Source organism: Osmia lignaria, chromosome 8 (genome assembly GCF_051020975.1).
Source record: "Osmia lignaria lignaria isolate PbOS001 chromosome 8, iyOsmLign1, whole genome shotgun sequence".
Classification (NCBI taxonomy): domain Eukaryota; kingdom Metazoa; phylum Arthropoda; class Insecta; order Hymenoptera; family Megachilidae; genus Osmia; species Osmia lignaria.
The window spans coordinates 3,358,730-3,377,012 of NC_135039.1; positions in this window are offsets into that span (position 1 = coordinate 3,358,730).

Here is an 18,283-nt window from a genome sequence, read left to right on the forward strand (position 1 = left end):
TGGGATGAGGTTCGATATATTGAGGACGAAACTCGGTTTAAATGTGTAGTTGTACTTTTGGGTTTTTATTTCGGACGCCATTATTCTGGTGTGATCGATGGTTGCCTCGCAGTGGCTTTGCAGCTGTATTATTCCTGCACCTTGGATTTGTTCGTAGCCGGCCGATCTTTTATTGCACTTGATTTGGATTGCTTCTTTGTGTTGCATTGAAAATAGCCAGGTATTGGGAGCCTCCAGCTTCGTAATTTGGATGTTGTTTGCTGGAGCCGCTTTCACATTGCATTGCTTCCACTGTAGGTGTTCCGGACTCTAGTCTATATTTATTTATACTGTTTACGCCGTGTTCGTGTCAGGTGCCCTATACACACCAGTTTGTGTGTTAGCATTGCTGCTTATTTATTTATTTATTCGTGTGCCGTCTGTCTTATTTATCTAACCTAGTCTTGTATTTTACATTTTATTTTATGACAATTTATCAATTTATCAATTTTACCTGATGACGTACGGGTTATGATCCCCTACACTAGTTTTTACTCCTTGACAGTGATTTTACGATCCGAATGGCGGAATTTGGCGATTTAGTGACGCCCAGAAAGTTCGGATACGCCCAGTGGGCGGTCTAACACGATGGAGGGGGCGTGTGGTAACGCCTTGAAGGCAGTATACGCCTCTAAAGGATAGGAGGTGAAGTTAGTACTCACCCACGGATGGCGTGAGGCTAGATACCTGCCCGTAGTGTCACATGAAAGATGAAATTATGTTCGCCTCAATGTAATAGAAGCCTTGACGCGCCGTCCGCCCCTGAAGTAATGTTGTAGACCATTGGTCGTAGCGGTTCCGGGGGCGGAGTATGTTCGGCATTAGGCGCCCAGAAGGGGAAATCGAGGTGGGTTTTTTAGTGGGTAGTTCACGTTGGGAGTCCCACAATACCAGGCATTTAACACCTTTGCCCGGTCTGCGTAAATGCATTTTTCCCACCTCGTTAAAAAAAAAAAAAAAAAAAAAAAAAAAAAGTGTTTCAATTTCACAGATATGACTTTGCTCATAATTTTGGAGCGGGAGCGTGGTTTCACAGAGGAGTCTTCCATTAGGGTTTTTGCAGGTTTTGAGGTAGGTTTTGTCAGGGGAGGGAAAGGTAGTAGTAGCTTGATCTATTGCAAGGAAGTCTGTTTGTGGTTGGATCATCAGAGGGGTGGAAGTATTTGCATTAAGTTGTTGAAAAGAGGGACAAGGATATAGGTGGTATAGTTCATAGGAATTGGATTCTAGGAGAGGAAAGTCTATCGTGATGGTTACTCTTCTTTTTGCGTGTACGGCACTCATTGTTGTCGTGCCCTGAAGTTGCTCCGATCTCAACTCTTCCATTGAGAGCGGGAATTCCAGATTTGTAGAAGTTTGGATGGTTTGGCATTCTGTGATTAATTGGTCCGATGATAGGATCATTGGATGTAGGATTCCCAATTTTGCGAACATTACGGCGTCAGTCAGAGTGGATAGCATTAGTACATATTCGTCTGTTTGACGAATCAATCGGGTTCCCCAGGAGGACATAGCTAGTTCTAATTCTAATTGGTCTTCTCTTTTACTAATTTCTGATGTTTTAGAGAGCATGTGTTCGATTCTAGTATTCATTGTGGTTGCCGATTTGGATAGAATGTTCAGCGTATTGTAGGCTTTTCGGAATTCGGATTTAATTACGTGAGTCTGATTATGAATTAAAGAAGTTATTTATTTTTGGTCGTTATAAATTTTATCGATTTCGCGGTTATAATATTCAGCGTCGGTTTCGTCGAGTGTTCCGAACAAAGTTTTGCTGATCGAGCCGATGAACCCGAGAGGGGCTCGTCTTACTCTAACCGCATTCTTTCCGAGCGCGTGTGCTAACAAATTTCCGTATCGTACTGCCTCCGCAAGTTTTCTATCTAATTCTTCTTTCAGGGTGTCCGCAGGTCACGATGTTATGTTTTGGGTTTTGCACATGGTCTTCATGCGGTTTACTGCGAAGATGGTATCTGGGCGGCTGGTTAGAATTTCCGTTACATCCAGGGCTGTGACTAGTCTCCACGTTGTCCGGAACGTGCGGATCGGGGCCAGTTTTTCGGGGTATAGTCCGGGGTTGCTCCTTAGTCGTGTAACGGAGTAGTAGCCTTCCATATGGTTCGCAGCCGCGAACTGGATCGAGGCGATGCTTAGTAGCAGGTACCAGGGGCCCATGTTGATTCGGTTGACCTATCTAGTAGTTTATAGGTATAAGTTAACCGTTAGTTTAGTTACTGGATTTCCTAAAATAGATACCCTTTTCGTTCAGGTGGGCTCAAAAGGGGGAGGTTTGCAGGTGTTATCGGATTTGTTTTCAAAATTTGTCGAATGTGCGAGTTTTAATTTGTTAAGGCGTTTTGCAAATTTTCTTCCCTGTTCGTCCGTGAGGATTATGTTGTTATTTTCCGTTATTTCACAGATTTTGAATGGGCAGATATAATGAGGGTCAAATTTACTAAGGCGCGGTTCTTTTAACACATAAACTTGATCATTGGGAGAGAATTCGACTTCTTTACTTTTCTTATCGTACTGTAATTTCGAGCGTTCTTTGCTTTGTTCCAGATTTTTCCTAGCTATTTGACGGATTTCTTCTAATCGTTGTACTAAATTTTGAATGTATACTGGATAGGTCAGGAGTTCTTCGCGAGTCATAGGAGTGAAAGGATCTCTTGCTAGCTGGCCGAAAACTACTTTGTAAGGCGTGAAATTTGTTGCCACGTGTGTCGATGTGTTATATGAATACGTTGCGAAAGGAAGAAGAATATCCCAGTCATGCTTGTTTTCTATAAAATGTTTTAGATATTCAATATGTACATGGTGACTACGCTCAAGGGAACCGTTTGTTTGAGGCCTATTACCGGAGGTGGTAACGTGTTCAATATTAAAAGTTTTGGCTATTCCTTTAAGAACTTGATTAATAAACGACGTTCCGCGATCCGTGAGGATTGCCCGTGGCGCGCCGAACATTGCGATGAAGTAACGCGAGAAGGCGTCTGCTACGGTCTCAGCTCGGATGTCAGGTAATGGAATGGCCATGCAAAATTTTGAGAATTGACATTGAAGCGTAAGAATGTGTCGATTTCCACTTGGCGTGAATGGAAGAGGTCCGACGGTGTCTAATGCTACCTTATCGAAAGGTCTGGCTAGCGTATCCGTATTGAGCATTGGTTCTCGTGTTTTGATTCGTACTAATTTTTGTTCCTGGCAGCTTTTACAGGATCGGATGTAATCTTCCACATCTCGATGCATTCTAGGCCAGTCGAAAAGGTTCCGTATGCGTCGATATGTTTTAGTTACTCCTTTGTGACCTCCTATTAAACTTTCGTGATAGTCGCGAATGATATCTTCTCGATGGTCCTCTGGCGGAGTTTGTATTTCACCTGTACATATTGTCACGGTGATCGGTTCGTCTTGAAAGGCTTCGGACAATTGTTGTTGTAATGTTTGAGCGTCCAATTTGTGCATCGTTTCTCCGCTCGTTGGGATGCGGAGATTATCTACTCCTTCTATTTTTGCTGCTAGTTTTAGAGCCTGCAGTAAATCAGACATCTGGTGTTGTTCGATAGTCTGGAAGAAGTATTTAGCGCCCACAACGCTAAAGATTCGCCTTTCTTCTGCTTGCGTAACGATTACGCGTCCTTCGGTTAGATTTTCGGTGAGCAGATTTGTTTCAGAGAGCATTCCTAGGGCTTTTAGTGTTCTGCAGTTGGGGCTGGTGAGAATTTTATCGGCAAGGATAAAGTGTGCGATATTACCAGTGCCCTCGGTGAGAGGAGCTTTAGAAAAGACTATTTTGCATTGGATTACTTTAACCTGTGTTGGGCTGACAGTAACCTGTGGGTATGGCGTGTAAATATTATCAATGTCTTTCCATTTGCGAGTAAATTCGGGAGTCCTAATGGTCGATTGCGGTATGTCTAATAATTCTGATGGGAATGGCAAGTCCCAGGAGATGCGTGTCGGTTGTCTGACGGTATCCGTTTGCGAGAGGTCGTATGAGGATGGTTCGTGTTCTGGATCAGCTTGGTCCTCTGATGGCTGTATAGGTTCCCGGGTGGAGAGAGATGACCCCCAAGATACGCGTTTTCTTGGTTTTGGGGTACTACTCGCCAGTGCCTCATGTTCTTGCTCCGTGGTGACGTTGTCATCCATCATGGTGGAGTTTGCATTGGGCTCGATCTCTTCCGGCTCTATATCCTGCCGATTGTGTTTCATCCAGGATCATGGATGGTGGTTCCTCGTAATTTGGCCTAGATTGGGCCGCCCCATGCTATACAAACCCGGTTTGCAATCGGTTCTTCTGCGTTGGTGGTCTGGTCTGAGGATATTATTGGTAGTGCAAAAGTTACGGGATTTCTTGACAAGGCGTCTGCGTTTGCATTTACGCGACCTGGTTTGTATATAATCTCGTAATTATAGTCCTCCAGGAGTATTCTCCAGCGGGCTAGGCGTGATACCGGGTCCTTGACCGAGAATAGCCATTGTAGAGGGCGATGGTCTGTTACTAGCGTGAATTTTCTGCTATATATGTACGTTCTGAAATGTTTGACTGCAAAGATGATTGCGAAGCATTCTTTCTCCGTTGTCGAGTAATTCTGTTGAGCCGGCGTGAGAGCTAACGACACGTAGGCAATAGCTGAATCTTCGCCTATTTTGCCCTGACTTAGGACAGCGCCGACAGCGATGTCTGATGCGTCAGTGGTGATAATGAAGGGCTCATCAAAATTCGGATAGCGTAAAACCGGTTCCTCACACAGAGTCTGTCGTCATGCCTCAAAACCTTTCTGATGGGCTTCGGTCCATGCGAAGGGTTTCTTGGGACTAGTTAGTTCTGTCAGAGGTTTGGCCTGTTGTGACAGATCTGGGATAAATCGCCTATAGTAATTTACTAATCCTAAAAATTGTTTCAGTGTTTTTCGCGTGGTTGGAGTCGGAAAACTTTCTACTGCTCGAATTTTCTCTGGGTTTGGTCTTATTCCCTCGGACGAGATGATGTGGCCTAAATAGGTTACCTCCTTCTTCAGAAATTCCGCCTTATCTGGTTGCAGAGTAAGGTTATTATCGCGAAGGCGTTGGAATAGCGTTTCGAGTCGTGTTTCCATTTCCTGCAACGTGCGTCCGTAAACTACTATATCGTCGATATATACCTATAGGATTTTACCAATTAGTCGCTTCAAAACAAGGTGCATAAGCCTTTGAAAAGTGGCGGGCGCATTTTTTAAACCGAACGGCATGCGCGCGTATTCGTAGTGTCCATCCGGAGTCGAGAATGCCGTTTTCTCCTGGTCCTCCGGAGCCATGCATATCTGGTGAAATCCATTTGCCAAGTCGAAAACAGCAAAGTATTTTGCACGGGGATATACGGGGAATCGGGAAACGGTCGTCGATTGTTTTCGGGTTTAATTTACGGAAGTCTACAACCATTCTCCAGCGCACATTTCCTTTCGAATACGGTTTTTTCGGAACTAGCCATAGGGGCGAGTTATACGGGGAGTTCGAGGGAACTATTACCCCTAAATCCTCTAAATTTTGTATTTGTTTCGATATCTCTTTCTCCTGGTCGACGCTAAAGGGATACTGTCGCGTAAATGCCGTAGTCTTGTCGTCCACAGGGATGTTGTGAACGATTGCCTTTGTATTTCCCAGGGGATCGCCGGGAATAAAAAATCTATCCGCGTAACGCGCTACGAAACTTTCGACCATGCGTCGCGGTTTATCTTCCAAATGATCTAATTTTAATGCTTTATTAATTTTTCGGATTCTCTCAACGTCGGTCTGTTGCGTGACAACATAGTCTCCTAGGTCTTCGCCTTGAAATTCCAGCTGTTCGTCTGTCAGCGGTGTCAACGGCCTAGGTAGGTCAATAATGTCGTTCGGGTTGCGCGTTTCTTCACCCGATTCCTGAGAATTTCGTTGGGACAGCTCTTCGACGGCGCGGTCCGCGTCCTCGTCGTTATCGTCTGTGTAATCAGCTGATGCAACTTTTATACATTCCTGTTTACCGAGGAGCGCTCGCGGGGCTTCCTGGTTGCGTTGGCAAGAAGTCAGCGTTTCTTTTATCTCCCGTGAGTTCGAGAATCAGATTGGATGAATCGGCCGTTTGTTCGTTACTAGGGTTCTATGATGAAAAGAAATGTCGCTCTCTTCTTGCAGGAGGTACGGGCTACCTAAGAGGCCTATTACTCCGTCAGGGAAATCCGGGTTGTCGACGACGTAAAAGAGTGTTTGGCTTCCGTTTATTTTAATGCTTAGAATGTCGGCAGCGATGATGTATCCTTGCAGTCCTTTTACGCTGACGCTCTCGCATTTAATGATCGGCGCGTCGGTCCGTAGCGCGTTTGACTTAATCAAGTTCAACATCGAGCCGGTGTCTATAATAAATTCTCCGTTGCCTTTGTTCAATTCCTTTGAGCGGATCCGAATTCGCGGCGAAGGAGCCTGTAAGCGTCCTGGCGACTCGCTTGTGGCTGGTGGGGATCGCGGCGAGGCGTAAAAGCTGCGCCCGCTCAATTGTCCGCGGGTGAACGGGCGCGACTGAAGTTTAAATTTTCTCTTTCCGGCGTGGTACTTCGCGACAGCCTGTTGTCTAGTCTCGGCGGAGGATCGCGCCCATGTTCAGGATAGCTATTTCCTGGCGGTCGGCGAGGTCCTTGTCGCCGATTTGGAGCGTATGAATAATTATTTAAATAGTTCATTTGGCCAGAATATTGAGTTCCATGTGTTTGATAGTGGTTATGATAGTGTGGACCTTGGGGTGGCATCCTTTGAGCGTGGCCACACCCGCAGAACCAAGAAGGCTGCGGGGGCATGCATGGTGCGCAACCGTGTGGGCATCCGGACCCACACGGTGGAGCTGCGTACCGAGATTGACACGTGTTTGCCGGAGGGGCCGCGGGCTGGACCGTGTTCGCGTAGCAAGAGCCACATGGGTGGCTAGGATATTCCGCTGGTATCTGTTGTGGCGGTTCTCGCCACTCAGACCAAGTGCGATTGTAGTCGTATGGTGAAGGAGGGGTTGCTGGCAAAGGATTGACCTGAGGACTAGCCGGAGGGGCCGGTTTTTTTATTTTCGCGTCGTTTTTATCTATTAAGAGTGCCTCGCCCATGATGTCGGTGAGTGTGGTTTTTCGGGTAGTCATTACAGCCTGCAATAATTTTGGTGGCAAACCTTGGATGAAGGCTCGCCCCGCTAAGATGTCGAATTTCTCGGGGTCAAAGTTGTCGCCCTTTTCGTAAAACCGTTTCGTCATCCCTCATTGGGAGATTCCCGAGTTCTAGACAGAGTTCCTTATAGGTCTTGTTAGGAGAGTATCTTTTCCGAACCAATTTTAAAAGGTCGACGACGCTTGTGCAGTTACGTTGTTCTACATAGAATTTAACGTGCTGAACTAATTTATCCATAAGGCCTTCGAGAAATCTGGTCTCCTGGCCGGACGGGACTCGTGACTTTACTCTATGTATCGCGGTCAGAAAATCTTCAAACGAAACCTTCTCAGGGTTGAAATCAGGGATTTTTTCTAAAATCTGATCCACCTTTTTCTCCTCCCTTTCGGCGATGAACCACGAATCATAATGGGATACCCCGGATTGTCCGAGGCTCCGCGTGTCTCTTACGGGCGGCGAGAATGTAGGAGGCGGTGGTGGGCTGCGAGAGGGAATCGTGTCGTGAACGAGAGGCATGGTGAGGGTTGAGAATGGACAAGTGTTCGAGCGACAAGGGTGTGGTCAAGTTACGGGTATCCCACTTCTGGCACCAAATTGTTACGTCCCACCTTAAGGGTGGTTATTTTACTGTTACTACGTTTTGGGTTCTGCCGATCAAAACGCTAAAGCGTACCTTGGCCTTCCTCGCGGGTAGTATAGAAATACAGGATGGGGCGTTCAGTAATTGTAGATACACATATATGGGTCTTCAATATATATATATTCTGTCTCTGTAGTTACATACCCTTCGCTGACTTCAGGTGTTGTGCGTCACTCGTTCGTTTTCGTATCACTCGCTGGTCATTCACACTAGACCCTTGCTTCGCGGTTCGAACGGTACACTAGACTCCCGGCGTATGGCTACGACTCGACCTTGGAAATACAAGCGGTTGGTGGTTGTCCTGCACAGCTCACGGGTGCACTCCTGGACTTGGTCCAATTATGGGTCTGTTATCTCAGACCCCGGGGATACACTCGTGTTGAACCGTCGGCCGAGCACGTCGTCGATAATCTTCCTGGTTTCGAATAGCCTTACATGCGGGTCTATTGCGGGTCACGAACGGACAGAACTTCGGTCTTTGCTTTACGCTATCACGGAACTGGCGTACTTGCGTTGCGCCGATAACTTATACTTCCAAAAGGGGAGTAGGTTAGATAAGAGATAAAAAAATTCAGGTCTGCTGAGGAAGAGGTCCCATTGTTACATTCCTGGTCATCGACCGTATTTTCGCCTTTCGCCATTCCAAAAAAGGTCTCGCTCAGGAATCCGTAAAACATTAGCATTTTCGCACCCGGCAGCGCCCGCGGTACGAAGTCAAGGAACTCGCGGAACGCGATGTCGAAAACCCTTCGCTGGCAAGTTTTCGTAAGCCACGGGCGTGACCCCTTTTGAGAAATATAAATTAGCGACACGAAGCGACCGGCACTTCTTAGTTTTCTTGACTATGCGAAGCAGCGGTGACGCGCTGTCCAGTAGCGACCCGCAGTAGACTCGCGACTTTCACTACTAGAAACCAGAAAAATCATCAACGACGTGCTCGGCTGACGGTTCAACACGGGTGTATCGCGGGGGTCTGAGATACCAGACCCATAATTGGACACACTCCAGGAGTGCACCCGTGTGCTGTGCAGGACCACCACCAACCGCTTGCATCTTCCAAGGTCGAGTCGTAGCCACGCACCGCGAGTCTAACGTTCGTATCCGATCCGCGACGTAAGCGAAAAACGACGAGTGTGATACGAGAATATACGAGCAACACCCGAAGACAACGAAGGGTATGTAATAACAGAATCTGAATATCTATATACGCGTACTCAGATCACTACACTGCTATCCTACACCCTACATTCCCCGCAAGGTAGGTCAAGGTGCGCTTTAACGCTTTAAGCTCAGAACCCGTGTAACGCATTTACAGTAGAATAAACGTCCGCAAAAAGGGACGTAACACCATAACCACCGTCGAAACGTGGTTAGACAGTGCTTCGCACTCGGAACTTGTTCCCATGCTAACCACGGAAAGACAGAATGATCATGATTCTTTTCCATGTACATAACTGGGTACCCTCTTCTCTTCGTACTATAAGCGCCAGTCGGTCCTAAGTGTAACATATGCATGTGCATGTATGATCGGTACGAATGAGTATGAATGGCAGAGTAATTGAATGGTATGAAAAGAGTATATAAGAACGACTGTGTACAACAACCAACGAACAACGAACGTTCGAGAATCGTCCGAAGAAGGGTCGTACAGGGCGATAAACAGCTATTGTATGAAATTCTGAGAATCTGCCTGACAACGGAAATCTTGCCGAATATTTGAAATAAAACCAAATGGAATATTCTCATACATGCTGTTTAGAACGTTAAACTATAGCCGCAAATGATTATTAATAATCATCGGGAATCGTTATTTTTTCTACCATGTAACTTGATGCCAACGGCTCTAGTCAAACTGTACTTATTCGCAACCCCTTCGCTAATACCGAGCCATTTTCTATCGTTTGAAGCATTAATGATGTTAATCATATCGTTAAAATGTTGGCAATAAGGCTAGGAATCTTATAAATTCAAGCGTAGAACAGTCTACAGAATTTTAGCTGCGTAGAAGACCGTTACGCTAAACAGAAAGAATAGGCAATACCGACGATAGAGAGTGGGAATAAGAAGGCAAGGAGAAGAAAGTCTGCATAACACGTCACCGTCAACCAATCACGGGGTGGGCCATGCTCAATCACGTGCCCTGATTAGCAAAGTATAAAATGTTCAACCTAACAGTCTCATTTTAAGAAAAGGAAGACCAGTATAATGTCGTGAAAACGTCACGTGCGTCGTAGTACGGAATATTACATGTTTTTCATTTGTGCCCAGTGCAATAGCAACATGACAGAGAATATAAATGCTTATTTATTTGAAAGAATTGGAACTTTTCGAACTATGTAGTGAAATTCTGTGAAAAGTGATAGTGACCGTGCGGTTGAGTGAGTTTAATGATCTCGTCTGGAGATCAGCTGTTCTTCGCAACGTATTCCCTCCTCGAATGTTCAGAATCGGCACAATGACCCATTGACAGCAAACCGTTTTCATTGCAACTGGGTCATTTACGGACGAATGAGTAAGTTCTATTTATATTTTTGAATGTTTTCGAATTTAACACGTTTATTAGTTATTCCATTTCAATCCTTTTTTTAGTATGTGGAAATTTTTTTTATTTCCAAATCGTGTATTCGTTTTTTCATATTTGTTCCAAAAATGAAAATAAAAGTGTTGGATCAATTCGATTTATTCATTCTACATGAACAACGATTCATTACTTTATTCGTTGTTCATGAGCAATCAATATTCGATACTATTATCCTTTTTTTTTTATTCATTATCCGATGCAACTTCTGCCCAACGAATCCTATTACAGTAAAACCTGGATAAATTCAACGAAAGAATGCTTGGATAAGTGAAACATCGCTATCCCATCCACTTGGGGGGTTCCCCCTAAGCGAACCGAGCCGCTCGACCAGGAAACCGTGTAATATGATCCTACCGTAATATTGGTGTGACTAATACTAATTCAACGATAAAACCTTTTTATGTTTAACCTTTTCTCAATTAAACTTTTACTAACGCATTTGTGAGATTTTTCTGATTAAAATGATACCAAACTCGATATAGGTTGAATTATATTTATAAACAATAGTAATAGAATAAACAACATAGAATTGCGACCACGACTGAATATAAATGATGTCGGCTGAATACAAAAGATGTGTACGGACACAGAATCGGCATGTCGGCTGAATAGAAAACATGTGTACGGATTCAGAATCGACACCTCGCTTGGATAAATGAAACATTAAATGCCCGGAATCGACTCCTTGCTTGAATAAATGAAACATTAAATGCCCGGAATCGACTCCTCGCTTGAATAAATGAAACATTAAATGCCTAGAATCGGCACCCCGCTAGGATAAATGAAACCTTTGAAACCAAAGCCGACACCGCGACTGGTTTTGATTTCGATCTCTCTTGCTTTTCGCCAACTTTTAACATCAATTTTAGCAAGTAATTATAATTGAAACTATCTCGTGTTTGGTACCACTTTAATCACAAAAATCTCACCAATGCGCTAGTAAAAGTTTCACTAAAAAAAAGTGAAAAATAAAAAAGTTTTTTGATTCAATTAGTATTAGTCTCACCGATACGTTTCGGCTCTTTCCTTTGAATATCGGACCTCTCTCTTTCCACCACTGTCTGTCCCTTTCTACGCTTGGCTGGTCGTCGCGTGTCACCCGAGATTCGATACCGTGCTTAGGTAAACGCTGGGTCCCAATCTTGGTTGAATTTATCCAGGTTTTACTGTATACCGACATAGTGCCGATGCACTTGATCACGACCGCGCGGAGCATACCCAACACTCGGGGTTCGGCCCGCGCTAACGGCGCGCTCTGATTGGCCAGTGTTTTTCGTTAATAACTCGAAAACGAAGCCTTCACCAACATTTTGGCAAAGGAAAAAGTTGTTTTGAATGACCCCACTAATCATCCTTCTTACGCTCCTACCCCAGTTCTGGGACACCCTGTATACAGGGTTTTATACAATATTTTAAGGGGTGATTCTAGGGATCAAAATAAGACGAAAATCAAGAATAACGAAATAGCGTTTACGGCTTTGTTTTCCAGTTATTAACGTTTAAAAATTCGAGTAAAAAGCGCCAGAAACCTGCAATCCGCTCAGCACCGACGACTGAATGTCAGGTCAACAGGGATCGGTACAGTCATAAACAAGAATCGTTGAATAGTAGAAACTTACCTCGTGCTATTCTTCTATTTTTTTTTTTATCTTCACATTGAATTTACATTAAATAACAATTACTAAAACAATGTTACATTAAATGTTCAATATGTCCATCGTTTTGTTCAATACATACGCGAATGCGTTTTCCGAAATTGAGTCTCATGCGATGAACATCGTCTGAAAATCGTTTTGAGTATTCGTTGTTTTAATTCCTCGCTATTCGTTACCGTTGTTGAGTACACTAAACTTTTCAGGTATCCCATAGAAAAAAGTCTAAAGGATTGGAGTCAGGTGACCGGTAAAATATTTGGGTAGGTGGTAATTATAAAACAGTCTAAGTGAGTGCGAGAGTTACTTCAGGTAAAGGACTTTTAATGAGCTGCAACGAAACAATAAATGACCCTGATATTATTAGAGCTACGTGGAGTCGAGGTGAGCGTCGACTATCATAAAATCATAGGTATTCTGGATTTTTCATAATTTACTTAATCCGTCCGACGTATCTAGTTCGAAATTTTCATTTTTATGGTGGGTACGGTCATTTCTTTCGTGTGTACCCAATTATTATTCATAAGCTGGTATTGGGAATTTCCACAAGTATATTAAAAAATGTTAAAATGATTTGGGTTTTTTTTATCTGGAAAACGTTTTCTTCATATTTTTTTTATCTTCACATAAGAAAATCCCTTAACACAGTTAAGCGACTATTTTTCCGATTTATTATCCATTCTAGCCATTATGTTTTATATTTTTAAACATTTGATAGTTCTGAAGAAAGCGGATTCTTCAAATTCGAAAATAGTACAGGGTGCGTTACGGAAAACAGACGATTTTCAAATGAATGTTGTGAAGCGGGCGGTGGGGGTCAAACGCAAAGCAATGCCATTTCATTTGTTATCATGTCGCTGTGGACATTAGAGCATCGAGTGTTCGTATACGATAATTTTGTAAAAAGTGGCGAGTCGGTTATTGAAACTCAATATGATCAACAATTTCTTGACACCAGAACTACGGAGGCTTAGGATTAATACACAGAATGTCTGGTTTCAACAAGATGGGGCCACCGCTCATACTGCCAGAACATCAATGGCTGTTCTTCGACCCATGTTCCCCGATCGCCTCATTTCAAAATTCGGTGACGTTCCTTGGCCTCCTCGAAGGATGCCATTCGCCAGCAACTAGGAATGATAAACGAATAACTGTTGAAGAGGGTAGTAGCGAACTTCCGGGAGCGACTGCAAAGTTGCATTCACCAAAATGGTCACCATTTAAGTGACATAATTTTTCATACATAAATAGCCTAAAATGGCATGTAATAATGTATCATTTCGTGACAATAAATTAAAATTACGCTAGAAATTAACTGAGAAATATTTATTTTAAAAACGTCTGCTTTCCGTGACGCACCGGTGACCTAGCAGTATTTGCAAACTTTATAATTAAAATCCACTTTCTTACGTTTTCGAGATAAAAGAAACAAATTATCTTAATCTTTTTTAGTATACTTGTGGAAATTCCCGACACCAGCTTATGAATAATAATTGGATACACGCGAAAGAAATGACCGTACCCACCATAAAAATGAAAATTTCGAACACGAGACGTCAAACCGATTAAGTAAATTAGGACAATCCCAGAATACCTATTATTTTATGATAGTCGGTGCTCAACTCAGCTCCACGTACCTGCAATAATATCAGGGTCATTTATTGTTTCGTTGCAGCGCACCAAAATTTGTCCTTTACCTGAAGTAACTCTCGCACTCACTTTAGACTCTTTTTATCCGACTTCGAAAAGGAGGAGGATACTCAATTCGATGTGTATGTATTTTTTTTTCTTTTTTTTTATGTATGTTCACCGATTACGCCGAGACGGATGGACCAATCGGAACGAAACCTTTTGCATCTGGTAGAGTATGTCTCCCGATTGGTCCCGTTAAAAAAACATTTTGCATTTTTTTATTCCGAACGCTTTTTATTGCAAAAAAACGTACTATGTCATGTAGGTGCGACGTACGTTCGCCGATTACTCAGAGACGGATGGAGCAATCGGAACGAAACTTTTTGCGTCCTGTAGAGTGTAACTCCTCATTGGTCCAGTAAAAAAAATATTTTGCATTTTTTCATTCCTAACGACTATTTCTTCTAAATGTATGTTCGCCGATTACTCCAAGATGGATGGACCAATCGGAACCGAACATTTTGCATCTTGTAAAGTATGTCTCCCGATTGGTCCCGTTAAAAAAACATTTTGCATTTTTTCATTGTTAACGATTTTTTTGCAAAAAACGTAATGCTTGACTTATATTTTTCACCGATTACCGCGAGACGGATGGACCAATCGAATAAAAAATTTTGCATCTTGTAGAGTATATTTCCCGATTGGTCTCGCAAAAAAATGTTTGTATTTTTTCATTCCTAACGACTTATGTTGCAAAAAACGCTATACTTCATTTATGTCTTCTGGCGTTTATGCTGCAAGGAATGTATCGATTGTGATGAAAACTTTCACATTTAGTAGGAGGTATATCCGCGATGATCTCACTTGCAAAAATTTATTGAATTTGCTAATAACTACTGTTATAGCAAAAAATCTATGCCTTCATGTTACTCTGCAAGGAATGTATCGTTCGCGATGAAACCTTTCATATTTAGTAGGAATTACAGGGTGTCAGGCGACTACCTCGACAGCCATAGAGGGATGATTGCTAAGGGGATTCTAAACAACTTTTTTCTTTGCCAAATTGTTGGTTAAGGCTTGGTTTGCGAGTTAATAACAAAAAACACCGACCAATCCGAGCGCGGATAGAGCGCAGTCTCAGGGACTGCAGTGTCGGGTACGAAAACCGGGCATGACGTTGTTCGCTAACGAACGGCTTGGCACCCCGTTGGCATAGCACAATAAAAAAACTGAACTGGTAGAACATTTTTAGTCGCTGTTTAGAATGAATACGGAACCTAATTTCTTATCGCCTGTCATAATGTAAAAAAGAAAATTCTGAGGATTCTAAACAACAAATAAAAATGTTTGAAGTGGTATAATTAATAAACGTTTGAATTAGAGTCTACGCTAATGTTGCAAAATTTGAAAACAATTTAAATGACACTTACTCATTCGTTTCTAAATTAACTTGCTACGCTGAAAGCAAATAATTCCCACTAGGTCACTGTGTCGATTCTGGACATTCGACGAGCAAACACCTCGCCTATTATTCGTACCTAAGTGCAATAAATGAGGGGAGTTCACTGGCCCGATCATGAAAACTGCTGTTTTACCGAACGTATTTCCTCGTTTCCCAGTGACAATTATCTGCTTTCAGCGTAGTAGGTTAATTTAGGAACGAATGCGAAAGTTTCATTTAAATTGTTTTCAAATTTTTCATCATTAACGCGGCCAATTCAAACGTTTATTAATTATTCCATTTCAATCATCTTCATTTGTTGTTTAGAATGCTTAGAATTTCATTTTTTACATTATGATAGGCGACAAGAGATTAGGTTTCGTATTCATTTTAAACAACGACTAAAAATGTTGTACCAGTTCAGTTTTTTTATTGTGCTATGCCAACGGGGTGTCGAGCCGTTCGTTCGCGACCTACGTCAGGCCCGGTTTTCATAGCCGACATTGTAGTCCCTGAGCCCGCGCGCTGTACGCGCTCGGATTGGTCGGTGTTGTTAATAACTAGAATAACAAGCCGTAACCTTCATTTTGGAAAAGGACAAGGTTGTTTGGAATCACCTTAGCAATCATCCCTCTTCGGCTGTAGAGGTAGTCGCGTGACACTCTGTATATCCGCGATGATCCCACTTGCAAAAATTTATGAAATTTGTTGTTTATTAACCATTTAAATTTGGTCAATATGTTTTCGGTTTATGGTTATGGTTATTAGGTAAGCAACAGAAACCTAAAGTCACCGTACACTATCCTACAAATACTACAGGTTCCACTAAAAAGTGTGAAGTAAAATAATTTTTAACAAAAAACAAATCCGACTTCGGAATGCACTAAAAAGTATCAAATAATTTCTATTTCATTTATACCAATATTCCATAGCTATTAATAATATCCACTTATCCACAAGTTTTCGGAGGCGGCGCAAAATTATAAACTTTTCTTGTACTAGGAAGATCCTAGTTCAAGCGTCGGCAACATATGACAAATGACCCATTTAATAATTTCAAGTAAACAACATTCAACGGGAATCAACATACCCATTGCGGATTAACTATACTGCAGTTCACGAGAGACCATACTTAACTCGCGCAGCTCAGTAGGTCTGGGGACATTTTTAATAACGTGTGTGATATAATTTTTTCTTTGAAAAATAATAGAAATTTCGTTGTATTGTGTATCTTTACCATATCGTCATCGGGTATCAGTTATTGTACGTCATATATTTCTGTCCACCATTTAAATGATCGCAAAGTAAAAAGCAAGCTGAAGAGAGGAATGACACACGTTATTAAAAATGTCCCTAGACCTAGTGAGCTGCGCGAGTTAAGTGTGGTCTCTCGTGAATTGCAGTATACATGTACAACAGAAGTGCTACCAACTGCTGATACAATCGTTACAAATACGAATGTTTTCTACCGTATCTATAACGTTTCGAATTTTTTTCTTACGACTTATTAATTACCAGGTTTGCCATACTGCAGTCAAATCGCTATTGGCAGCATCGTATATTCGGGTATTTTTAATTTTGCGCCGCCTCCGAAAACTTTGAAATGTATTTGGTATCCTATTTAACGATTAAATGGATATGATTAATAGCTATGGAATATTGGTATAAATAAAATAGAAATTATTTGATACTTTTTAGTACATTCCGAAGTCGGATTTGTTTTTTGTTAAAAATTATTTTATATAATTACTACCTACCTAAATATTTTAGCCTCCACGCAGAAATTTAACGTATATACTAATACTATGCGAAAACAACAGATTCGAATTGACAGTCCTTAGATACATTGCAAGGAAATGTCTGCGATGTGTCTGTGAAGTGTCTGTGAAGTGTCACTGAAGTGTCGGATTATTGTAATCCATAATGGAATACAGTAATGAAGAATGTGCAGACATTCATATGTGCTACGGTCGAGCGGATGGTAAGGCTTGCGAAGCTCGAAGGATTTATCAATGATTATACCCACAACGGAAGATACTAAATTCGAAAACATTTACGAGGATTCATCAACGATTAAGAATTGCAGGTGCGTTCTGCCGAACGAAATCTGGCGGACATGATCAACAGGATCCGGACCTAGTGGAGAAAATTATGCAGCACGTAGAAGAGGATCCATCCACCAGCACGAGAGACATTGCTGCAGCAGAACGTGTCAACCACAATACAGTGTGGAAAATTTTAAAGGAGCAACAGATGCATCCGTACCATTTTCAGCGGGTCCAAGCATTAGAAGCAGGAAACCTGGAAAGAAGATTGATATTTGCAACATGAATGTTGCAAAAAATTAGTGCTGACCGACACTTCTGTTCCAAAATATTGTTCAGCGATGAGGCAATGTTCACCAAACACGGTGTGCAAAATGGTCACAACAATCATATGTGGGTCACTGAAAATCCACACGCCATTGTAGTCGCAAATTCACAGCGGCAATTTTCGGTTAATGTTTGGGCCGGAATTGTCGGTGACCACATTGTTGGTCCAGTTGTGCTGCCTCATCGGTTGACAGGACAGAACTATTTGGAATTCCTGGAAGACAAATTGCAATCATGTTTAGAAGAAGTGCCATTAAACATTCGAAAGGATATGTGGTTTATGCAAGATTGTGCACCACCACATTGGGCGGGGTATGTGAGAAATCACCTGAATGAACGTTTCCGAAACAGGTGGATTGGCCGAGGGGGACCCGTCGCTTGGCCTGCACGTTCACCCGACTTCAATTCCTTAGACTTTTTTCTATGGGGACACCTGAAGAGTTTAGTGTATTCAACACCGATAACGAACAGTGTGGAATTAAAACAACGGATATTGTTTATATCGGGAATAATTCATAACCTTTTAGGCGATTTCCATCAGATGAGACTTAATTTCGAAAAACGCATTCGCGTATGTGTTGAACAGAACAGGAGGTGGACATGTTGAACATTTGATGTGATGTGTTTTAGTGTTAATAGTGATTATTATTTAATGTGAATTTAATGTTAAATTTTTTAGTTTTAAATTTGGTGATTGCGTGGTGCAGGAGGAGGGGTTTTAGTGGGTATTTCGGAAACGGAGAGTCCCACACTACCAGATTT